Genomic DNA, 10,032 nt, shown 5'->3' with positions numbered 1-10,032 from the left:
GCAGGGCTTCGCCTAAGCACTACAACGATATGACCGGGGTGGAATATGGTGGCAGGGGGCACCGCACACGGCTAAGGAACGATCTCAAGGATCAACTTGTGTGTCTAGAGGTGCCCCCTACCTCCATATATAAAGGAGCCAAGGGGAGGGGGCCGCCGGCCAGGAGGAGGGCGCAGGAGGAGTCCTACTCCTTCCGGGAGTAGGACTCCCCCCCCCCAATCCTAGTTGGACTAGGATTCCCCGAGGGGGAAAGAGAGAGAGGGGGGCCGGCCACCTCTCCTAGTCCTAATAGGACTAGGGGAGAGGGGAGGCGCGCGGCCATCTTGGGCTGCCCCTTTCTCCTTTCCACTAAAGCCCATTAAGGCCCATATGGCTCCCGGGGGGTTCCGGTAACCTCCCGGTACTCCGGTAAAATCCCGATTTCACCCGGAACACTTCCGATGTCCAAATATAGGCTTCCAATATATCAATCTTTATGTCTCGACCATTTCGAGACTCCTCGTCATGTCCGTGATCACATCCGGGACTCCGAACTAACTTCGGTACATCAAAATGCATAAACTCATAATAACTGTCATCATAACGTTAAGCGTGCGGACCCTACGGTTCGAGAATAATGTAGACATGACTGAGACACATCTCCGGTCAATAACCAATAGCGGGACCTGGATGCCCATATTGGCTCCTACATATTCAACGAAGATCTTTATCGGTCAGACCGCATAACAACATACGTTGTTCCCTTTGTCATCGGTATGTTACTTGCCCGAGATTCGATCGTCGGTATCCAATACCTAGTTCAATCTCGTTACCGGCAAGTCTCTTTACTCGTTCCGTAATTCATCATCCCGCAACTAACTCATTAGTTGCAATGCTTGCAAGGCTTATGTGATGTGCATTACCGAGAGGGCCCAGAGATACCTCTCCGACAATCAGAGTGACAAATCCTAATCTCGAAATACGCCAACCCAACATGTACCTTTGGAGACACCTGTAGAGCTCCTTTATAATCACCCAGTTACGTTGTGACGTTTGGTAGCACACAAAGTGTTCCTCCGGCACACGGGAGTTACATAATCTCATAGTCATAGGAACATGTATAAGTCATGAAGAAAGCAATAGCAACATACTAAACGATCGGGTGCTAAGCTAATGGAATGGGTCATGTCAATCACATCATTCTCCTAATGATGTGATCCCGTTAATCAAATAACAACTCTTTTGTTTATGGTTAGGAAACATAACCATCTTCGATTAACGAGCTAGTCAAGTAGAGGCATACTAGTGACACTTTGTTTTGTCTATGTATTCACACAAGTATTATGTTTCCGGTTAATACAATTCTAGCATGAATAATAAACATTTATCAAGATATAAGGAAATAAATAATAACTTTATTATTGCCTCTAGGGCATATTTCCTTCAGTCTCCCACTTGCACTAGAGTCAATAATCTAGTTCACATCGCCATGTGATTTAACAGCAATAGTTCACATCACCATGTGATTAACACCCATAGTTCACATCGATATGTGATCAACACCCAAAGGGTTTACTAGAGTCAGTAATCTAGTTCACCTCGCTACGTGATTAACACCCAAAGAGTACTAAGGTGTGATCATGTTTTTCTTGTGAGATAATTTTAGTCAACGGGTCTGTCACATTCAGATCCGTAAGTATTTTGCGAATTTCTATGTCAACAATGCTCTGCACGGAGCTACTCTAGCTTATTGCTCCCACTTTCAATATGTATCTAGATCGAGACTTAGAGTCATCTAGATTAGTGTCAAAACTTGCATCGGCGTAACCCTTTACGACGAACCTTTTTTCACTTCCATAATCGAGAAACATATCCTTATTCCACTAAGGATAATTTTGACCGCTGTCCAGTGATCTACTCCTAGATCACTATCGTACTCCCTTGCCAAACTCAGTGGTAGGGCATACAATAGATCTGGTACACAGCATGGCATACTTTATAGAACCTATGGCTGAGGCATAGGGAATGACTTTCATTCTATTTCTATCTTATGCCGTGGTCGGGCTTTGAGTCTTACTCAATTTCACACCTGCAACACAGGCAAGAACTCTTTCTTAGACTGTTCCATTTTGAACTACTTCAAAATCTTGTCAAGGTATGTACTCATTGAAAAACTTATCAAGCGTCTTGATCTATCTCTATAGATCTTGATGCTCAATATGTAAGCAGCTTTACCGAGGTCTTTCTTTGAAAAACTCCTTTCAAATATTCCTTTATGCTTTCCAGAAAATTATACATTATTTCCGATCAACAATATGTTGTTCACATATACTTATCAGAAATGTTGTAGTGCTCCCACTCACTTTCTTGTAAATACAGTCTTCACCGCAAGTCTGTATAAAACTATATGCTTTGATCAACTTATCAAAGCGTATATTCCAACTCCGAGATTCTTGCACCAATCCATAGATGGATCGCTGGAGCTTGCATATTTAGTTAACACCTTTAGGATCGACAAAACCTTCTAGTTGCATCGTATACAACTCTTCTTTAGTAAATCCATTAAGGAATGCAGTTTTGTTTATCCATTTGCCAGATTTCATAAAATGCGGCAATTTCTAACATGATTCAGACAGACTTAAGCATAGATACGAGTGAGAAAATCTCATCGTAGTCAACACCTTGAACTTTGTCGAAAACCTTTTGCGACAATTCTAGCTTTGTAGATAGTAACACTATTATCAGCGTCCGTCTTCCTCTTGAAGATCCATTTATTTTCTATGGCTTGCCGATCATTGGGCAAGTCAACCAAAGTCCATACTTTGTTCTCATACATGGATCATATCTCAGATTTCATGGCCTCAAACCATTTCGCGGAATCTGGGCTCATCATCGCTTCCTCATAGTTCGCAAGTTCGTCATGGTCTAGTAACATGACTTCCAGAACAGGATTACCGTACCACTCTGGTGCGGATCTCACTCTGGTTTACCTACGAGATTTGGTAGTAACTTGATCTGAAGTTACATGATCATCATCATTAGCTTCCTCACTAATTGGTGTAGTAGTCACAGGAACAGATTTCTGTGATGAACTACTTTCCAATAAGGGAGCAGGTACAGTTACCTCATCAAGTTCTACTTTCCTCCCACTCACTTATTTTGAGAGAAACTCCTTCTCTAGAAAAACTCCGAATTTAGCAACAAAAGTCTTGCCTTCGGATTTGTGATAGAAGGTGTACCCAACAGTCTCCTTTGGGTATCCTATGAAGACATATTTCTCCGATTTGGGTTTGAGCTTATTAGGATGAAACTTTTTCATATATAAGCATCACAACCCCAAACTTTAAGAAATGACAACTTTGGTTTCTTGCCAAACCACAGTTTAGATTGTTGTCGTCTCAACGGACTTAGATGGTGCCCTATTTAATGTGAATGCAGCTGTCTCTAATGCATAACCCCAAAACGATAGTGGTAGATCGGTAAGAGACATCATAGACCGCACTATATCTAATAAAGTACGGTTATGATGTTCGGACACACCATTACACTATGGTGTTCCAGGTGGCGTGAGTAGTGAAACTATTTCATATTGTTTTAATTGAAGACCAAACTCGTAACTCAAATGTTTTACCTCTGCGATCATATCGTAGAAACTTTTATTTTCTTGTCACGATGATTTTCCACTTCACTCTGAAATTCTTTGAACTTTTCAAATGTTTCAGACTTATGTTTCTTCAAGCAGATATACCCATATCTGCTCAAATCATATGTGAAGGTCAGAAAATAACGATACCCGCCGCGAGCTTCAACACTCATCGGATCGCATACATCAGTATGTATTATTTCCAATAAGTCAGTTGCTCGCTCCATTGTTCTGGAGAACGGAGTCTTTAGTCATCTTGCCCATAAGGCATGGTTCGCAAGCACCAAGTGATTCATAATCAAGTGATTTCAAAATCCCATCAGCATGGAGTTTCTTCATGCGCTTTACACCAATATGACCTAAACGGCAGTGCTACAAATAAGTTGCACTATCATTATTAACTTTGCATCTTTTGGTTTCAATATTATGATTATGTGTATCACTACGATCGAGATCCAAGGAACTATTTTCATTGGGTGTGTAACCATATAAGGTTTTATTCATGTAAACAGAATAAAAATTTATTCTCTTACTTAAATGAATAACCGTATTACAATAAACATGATCAAATCATATTCATGCTTAACGCAAACACCAAATAACACTTATTCAGGTTCAACACTAATCCCGAAAGTATAGGGAGTGTGTGATGATGATCATATCAATCTTGGAACCACTTCCAACATACATCGTCACTTCACCCTTAACTAGTCTCTGTTTATTCTGCAACTCCCGTTTCGAGTTACTGATCTTAGCAACTAAACTAGTATCAAATACCGAGGGGTTGCTATAAACACTAGTAAAGTACACATCAATAACATGTATATCAAATATACTTATGTTCACTTTGCCATCCTTCTTATCTGCCAATCACTTGGGGTAGTTCCGCTTCCAGTGACCAGTCCCTTTGCAGTAGAAACACTTAGTCTCGGGCTTTAGGACCAGACTTGGGCTTCTTCACTTGAGCAGCAACTTGCTTGCCATTCTTCTTGAAGTTCCCCTTCTTCCCTTTGCCTTTTTCTTGAAACTAGTGACCTTGTCAACCATCAACACTTGATGCTCTTTCTTGATTTCTACCTTCATCGATTTCATCATCATGAAAAGCTCGGGATTCATTTCCGTCATCCCTTGCATACTATAGTTCATCACAAAGTTCTACTAACTCGGTGATGGTGACTAGAGAATTCTGTCAATCACTATCTTATCTGGAAGATTAACTCCCACTTGATTCAAGCGATTGTAGTACCCAGACAATCTGAGCACATGCTCACTAGTTGAGCGATTCTCCTCCATCTTTTAGCTATAGAACTTGTTGGAGACTTCATATCTCTCAACTCGGGTATTTGCTTGAAACTTCAACTCCTGGAACATCTCATATGGTCCATGACGTTCAAAACGTCTTTGAAGTCCCGATTCTAAGCCGTTAAGCATGGTGCACTAAACTATCAAGTAGTCATCATATTTAGCTAGCCAAACGTTCATAACGTCAGCATCTGCTCCTGCAATAGGTCTATCACCTAGCGGTGCATCAAGGACATAATTCCTATGTGCAGCAATGAGGATAAACCTCAGATCACGAATCCAATCCGCATCATTGCTACTAACATCTTTCAACACAATTTTTCTCTAGGAACATATCAAAATAAACATATGAAAGCAATAACGCGAGCTATTGATCTACAACATAATTTGCAAAATACTACCAGGACTAAGTTCATGATAAATTTAAGTTCAATTAATCAAATTACTTAAGAACTCCCACTTAGATAGACATCCCTCTAATCCTCTAAGTGATCATGTGATCCAAATCAACTAAACCATAACCGATCATCACGTGAGATGGAGTAGTTTTCAATGGTGAACATCGTTATGTTGATCATATCTACTATATGATTCACGCTCGACCTTTCGGTCTCCGTGTTTCGAGGCCATATCTGCATATGCTAGGCTCGTCAAGTTTAACCTGAGTATTCTGCGTGTGCAAAAACTGGCTTGCACCCGTTGTAGATGGACGTAGAGCTTATCACACCCGATCATCATGTGGTGTCTGGGCACGACAAACTTTGGCAACGGTGCATACTCAGGGAGAACACTTCTTGATAATTTAGTGAGAGATCATCTTATAATGCTACCGTCAATCAAAGCAAGATAAGATGCATAAAAAGATAAACATCACATGCAATCAATATAAGTGATATGATATGGCCATCATCATCTTGTGCCTGTGATCTCCATCTCCGAAGCACCGTCATGATCACCATTGTCACCGGCGCGACACCTTGATCTCCATCGTAGCATCGTTGTCGTCTCGCCAAACTTATGCTTCTACGACTATCACTACCGTTTAGTAATAAAGTAAAGCATTACATCGCGATTGCATTGCATACAATAAAGCGACAACCATATGGCTCCTGCCAGTTGCCGATAACTCGGTTACAAAACATGATCATCTCATACAATAAAATTTAGCATCATGTCTTGGCCATATCACATCACAACATGCCCTGCAAAAACAAGTTAGACGTCCTCTACTTTGTTGTTGCAAGTTTTACGTGGCTGCTATGGGCTTAAGTAAGAACCAATCTCACCTACGCATCAAAACCACAATGATAGTTTGTCAAATAGACTCCGTTTTAACCTTCGCAAGGACCGGACGTAGCCATACTTGGTTCAACTAAAGTTGGAGAGACAGTCGCCCGCAAGCCACCTATGTGCAAAGCACGTCGGGGGAACCGGTCTCGCGTAAGCGTACGCGTAATGTTGGTCCGGGTCGTCTCGTCCAACAATGCCGCCGAACCAAAGTATGACATGCTGGTAGGCAGTATGACTTATATCGCCCACAACTCACTTGTGTTCTACTCGTGCATATAACATCAACATATAAAACCTAGGCTCGGATGCCACTGTTGGGTTTCGTAGTAATTTCAAAAAAATTCCTACGCACACGCAAGATCATGGTGATGCATAGCAACGAGAGGGGAGAGTGTTGTCTATGTACCCACGCAGACCGACTGCGGAAGCGTTGACGCAACGTAGAGGAAGTAGTCGTACGTCTTCCCGATCCGACCGATCCAAGCACCGTTACTCCGGCATCTCCGAGTTCTTAGCACACGTACAACTCGAAGACGATCCCCGGGCTCCAATCCAGCAAAGCGTCGGGGAGGAGTTCCGTCAGCACGACGGCGTGGTGACGATCTTGATGTTCTACCGACGCAGGGCTTCACCTAAGCACTACAACGATATGACCGAGGTGGAATATGGTGGCAGGGGGCACCGCACACGACTAAGGAACGATCTCAAGGATCAACTTGTGTGTCTAGAGGTGCCCCCTGCCTCCGTATATAAAGGAGCCAAGGGGGAGGGGGCCGCCGGCCAGGAGGAGGGCGCAGGAGGAGTCCTACTCCTTCCGGGAGTAGGACTCCCCCCCCCCCCCAATCCTAGTTGGACTAGGATTCCCCGAGGGGGAAAGAGAGAGAGGGGGGCCGGCCACCTCTCCTAGTCCTAATAGGACTAGGGGAGGGGGGAGGCGCGCAGCCATCTTGGGCTGCCCCTTTCTCCCTTCCACTAAAGCCCATTAAGGCCCATATGGCTCCCGGGGGGTTCCGGTAACCTCCCGGTACTCCGGTAAAATCCCGATTTCACCCGGAACACTTCCGATGTCCAAATATAGGCTTCCAATATATCAATCTTTATGTCTCGACCATTTTGAGACTCCTCGTCATGTCCGTGATCACATCCGGGACTCCGAACTAACTTCGGTACATCAAAATGCATAAACTCATAATAACTGTCATCGTAACGTTAAGCATGTGGACCCTACGGTTCGAGAATAATGTAGACATGACTGAGACACATCTCCGGTCAATAACCAATAGCGGGACCTGGATGCCCATATTGGCTCCTACATATTCAACGAAGATCTTTATCGGTCAGACCGCATAACAACATACGTTGTTCCCTTTGTCATCGGTATGTTACTTGCCCGAGATTCGATCGTCGGTATCCAATACCTAGTTCAATCTCGTTATTGGCAAGTCTCTTTATTCGTTCCGTAATTCATCATCCCGCAACTAACTCATTAGTTGCAATGCTTGCAAGGCTTATGTGATGTGCATTACCGAGAGGGCCCAGAGATACCTCTCCGACAATCGGAGTGACAAATCCTAATCTCGAAATACGCCAACCCAACATGTACCTTTGGAGACACCTGTAGAGCTCCTTTATAATCACCTAGTTACGTTGTGACGTTTGGTAGCACATAAAGTGTTCCTCTGGCACACGGGAGTTACATAATCTCATAGTCATAGGAACATGTATAAGTCATGAAGAAAGCAATAGCAACATACTAAACGATCGGGTGCTAAGCTAATGGAATGGGTCATGTCAATCATATCATTCTCCTAATGACGTGATCCCGTTAATCAAATAACAACTCTTTTGTTTATGGTTAGGAAACATAACCATCTTCGATTAACGAGCTAGTCAAGTAGAGGCATACTAGTGACACTTTGTTTTGTCTATGTATTCACACAAGTATTATGTTTCCGGTTAATACAATTCTAGCATGAATAATAAACATTTATCATGATATAAGGAAATAAATAATAACTTTATTATTGCCTCTAGGGCATATTTCCTTCAGATCTCATGGTCTAAGGAAAAGATACTTGACATTGGAAAACTCTAGCAAACGAACTATACGATCTTATGCTATGTTTAGGATTGGGTCTTGTCCATCACATCATTCTCCTAAAGATGTGATCTCGTTATCAATGACATCCAGTGTCCATAGTCAGGAAACCATGACTATCTGTTGATCAACGAGCTAGTCAACTAGAGGCTTACTAGGGACATGTTGGTGTCTTTTATTCACACATGTATTACGATTTTCGGATAACACAATTATAGCATGAATAAAGACAATTATCATGAACAAGGAAATATAATAATAATGCTTTATTATTGCCTCTAGGGCATATTTCCAACAAAGATAAGTGTTCGTACATGGATGTTGTGTGAGAGGGGACGTTGGTGAGTAGGAGGAGGAGCTCGTCGCCGGCTAGCCGCCACTGCTGCTAGCCCTGGGACCTGGGTGAGCAGCTGTTGGCAACACAACAGTCGCCTGGTGTGAGCATGGGAGTGAGGAAAGACGTTGTGAGGGAAAGGATGGGGCCATCAAGGCACTAGGGTTGCTGGTTGCTTCTTAACTGGGCTGAGCGGGCTCTTACCTGGGCTGGAAAAGTATCCAAAATGTACTGGCGAAGTATCCTTAGAATATCGTAATTGTTTTAAATCATTTATTCTCGGATACTCCAGCGATACGTATCGAGGGCATATCGGAGGAGTATCGGTATCAGATACGGTATTCGATACGGATTCGCTGGTCGGCTGAAGTATCCGTGCATTCAAGAGTTGTGCACTGTGCGCGCCGGGGGTGGAGGGGGGCATCTAAACACATAGCCTGGTGATGCAAATATATTATCTAACCCAAAATTCTGGCTATGCCACTGATTATGCTGACTACCATCATCGGTCGTGTCGCATCGCTACAGACCAAAGGCGGTGGCCTTTGTCGGTCAGGGCAATCACCGTCGATGGACCACGCGGTGCATCCTCAATCTGTCTGTGAGGTGTGTACCTGACGCTGCACGAGCTGTCGGGGACAATGAGAATGTCAGTCGAGGAGCTGTACAAGGACGCCGTGCCCGAATTGACGGGGCCTGCACAAGCAATGGAGCATATGGTTTAATTCGATACAACGTGATAAAGGGCTTTTTAAATTAGTGGTAGAGTAACCTCGTGCTAAGACGTAAGTCATTGGATCCAAATATGATAGAGTACTTTTTCTACTAAATTGATTCACTTTTTTCTTTGTTTTTGGAAACTTTCTCTATATTTGTAGAGAATTTTACGACTTAGTGCGGGATGGATGCATTTTTGGTCTGAACACTAAATGAAGCACGGAATGGAAATTACAAAAAAAATTGACGCCATGGAGAAGTTGCGCGCGCTCTGCACCGGCGAGAAGGGCGTCGCCAAGAGCAAGACGGCAACTACTCGCTTCAACCTCGCCTGGGGCCTTCTCGGCGCGGCTCTGACTCTAAGCTTCTCTTGGTGGGTGCTTGCGGCGTTGACCGGGCTATCCATGCTCGCTTTCACAGGCCTCTAAGAATATGCCAAGCTCGCCTTTATGTCAGCTCTGACTCTGATCTGGTTGTAATTCTTTTTTACCTCTAGTGTTCTACGTACTGCCGTGATTGTTGAATAGATTGGATTTTTTCGCAAAAAAACAAGTCCTTTTCACGCAATTTTTTTCCTACATTTATGTAAAGATGTTGTTTATAAGACTCGAACGTGTGACCTCGTGGTCACAAGGAAACAACTTTACCACTGCTCCAAAGATCCCCTTC

This window comes from Triticum aestivum, chromosome 5A, assembly GCF_018294505.1.
Source record: "Triticum aestivum cultivar Chinese Spring chromosome 5A, IWGSC CS RefSeq v2.1, whole genome shotgun sequence".
Classification (NCBI taxonomy): Eukaryota; Viridiplantae; Streptophyta; class Magnoliopsida; order Poales; family Poaceae; genus Triticum; species Triticum aestivum.
Note: the sequence above shows the minus strand (reverse complement) of the source record.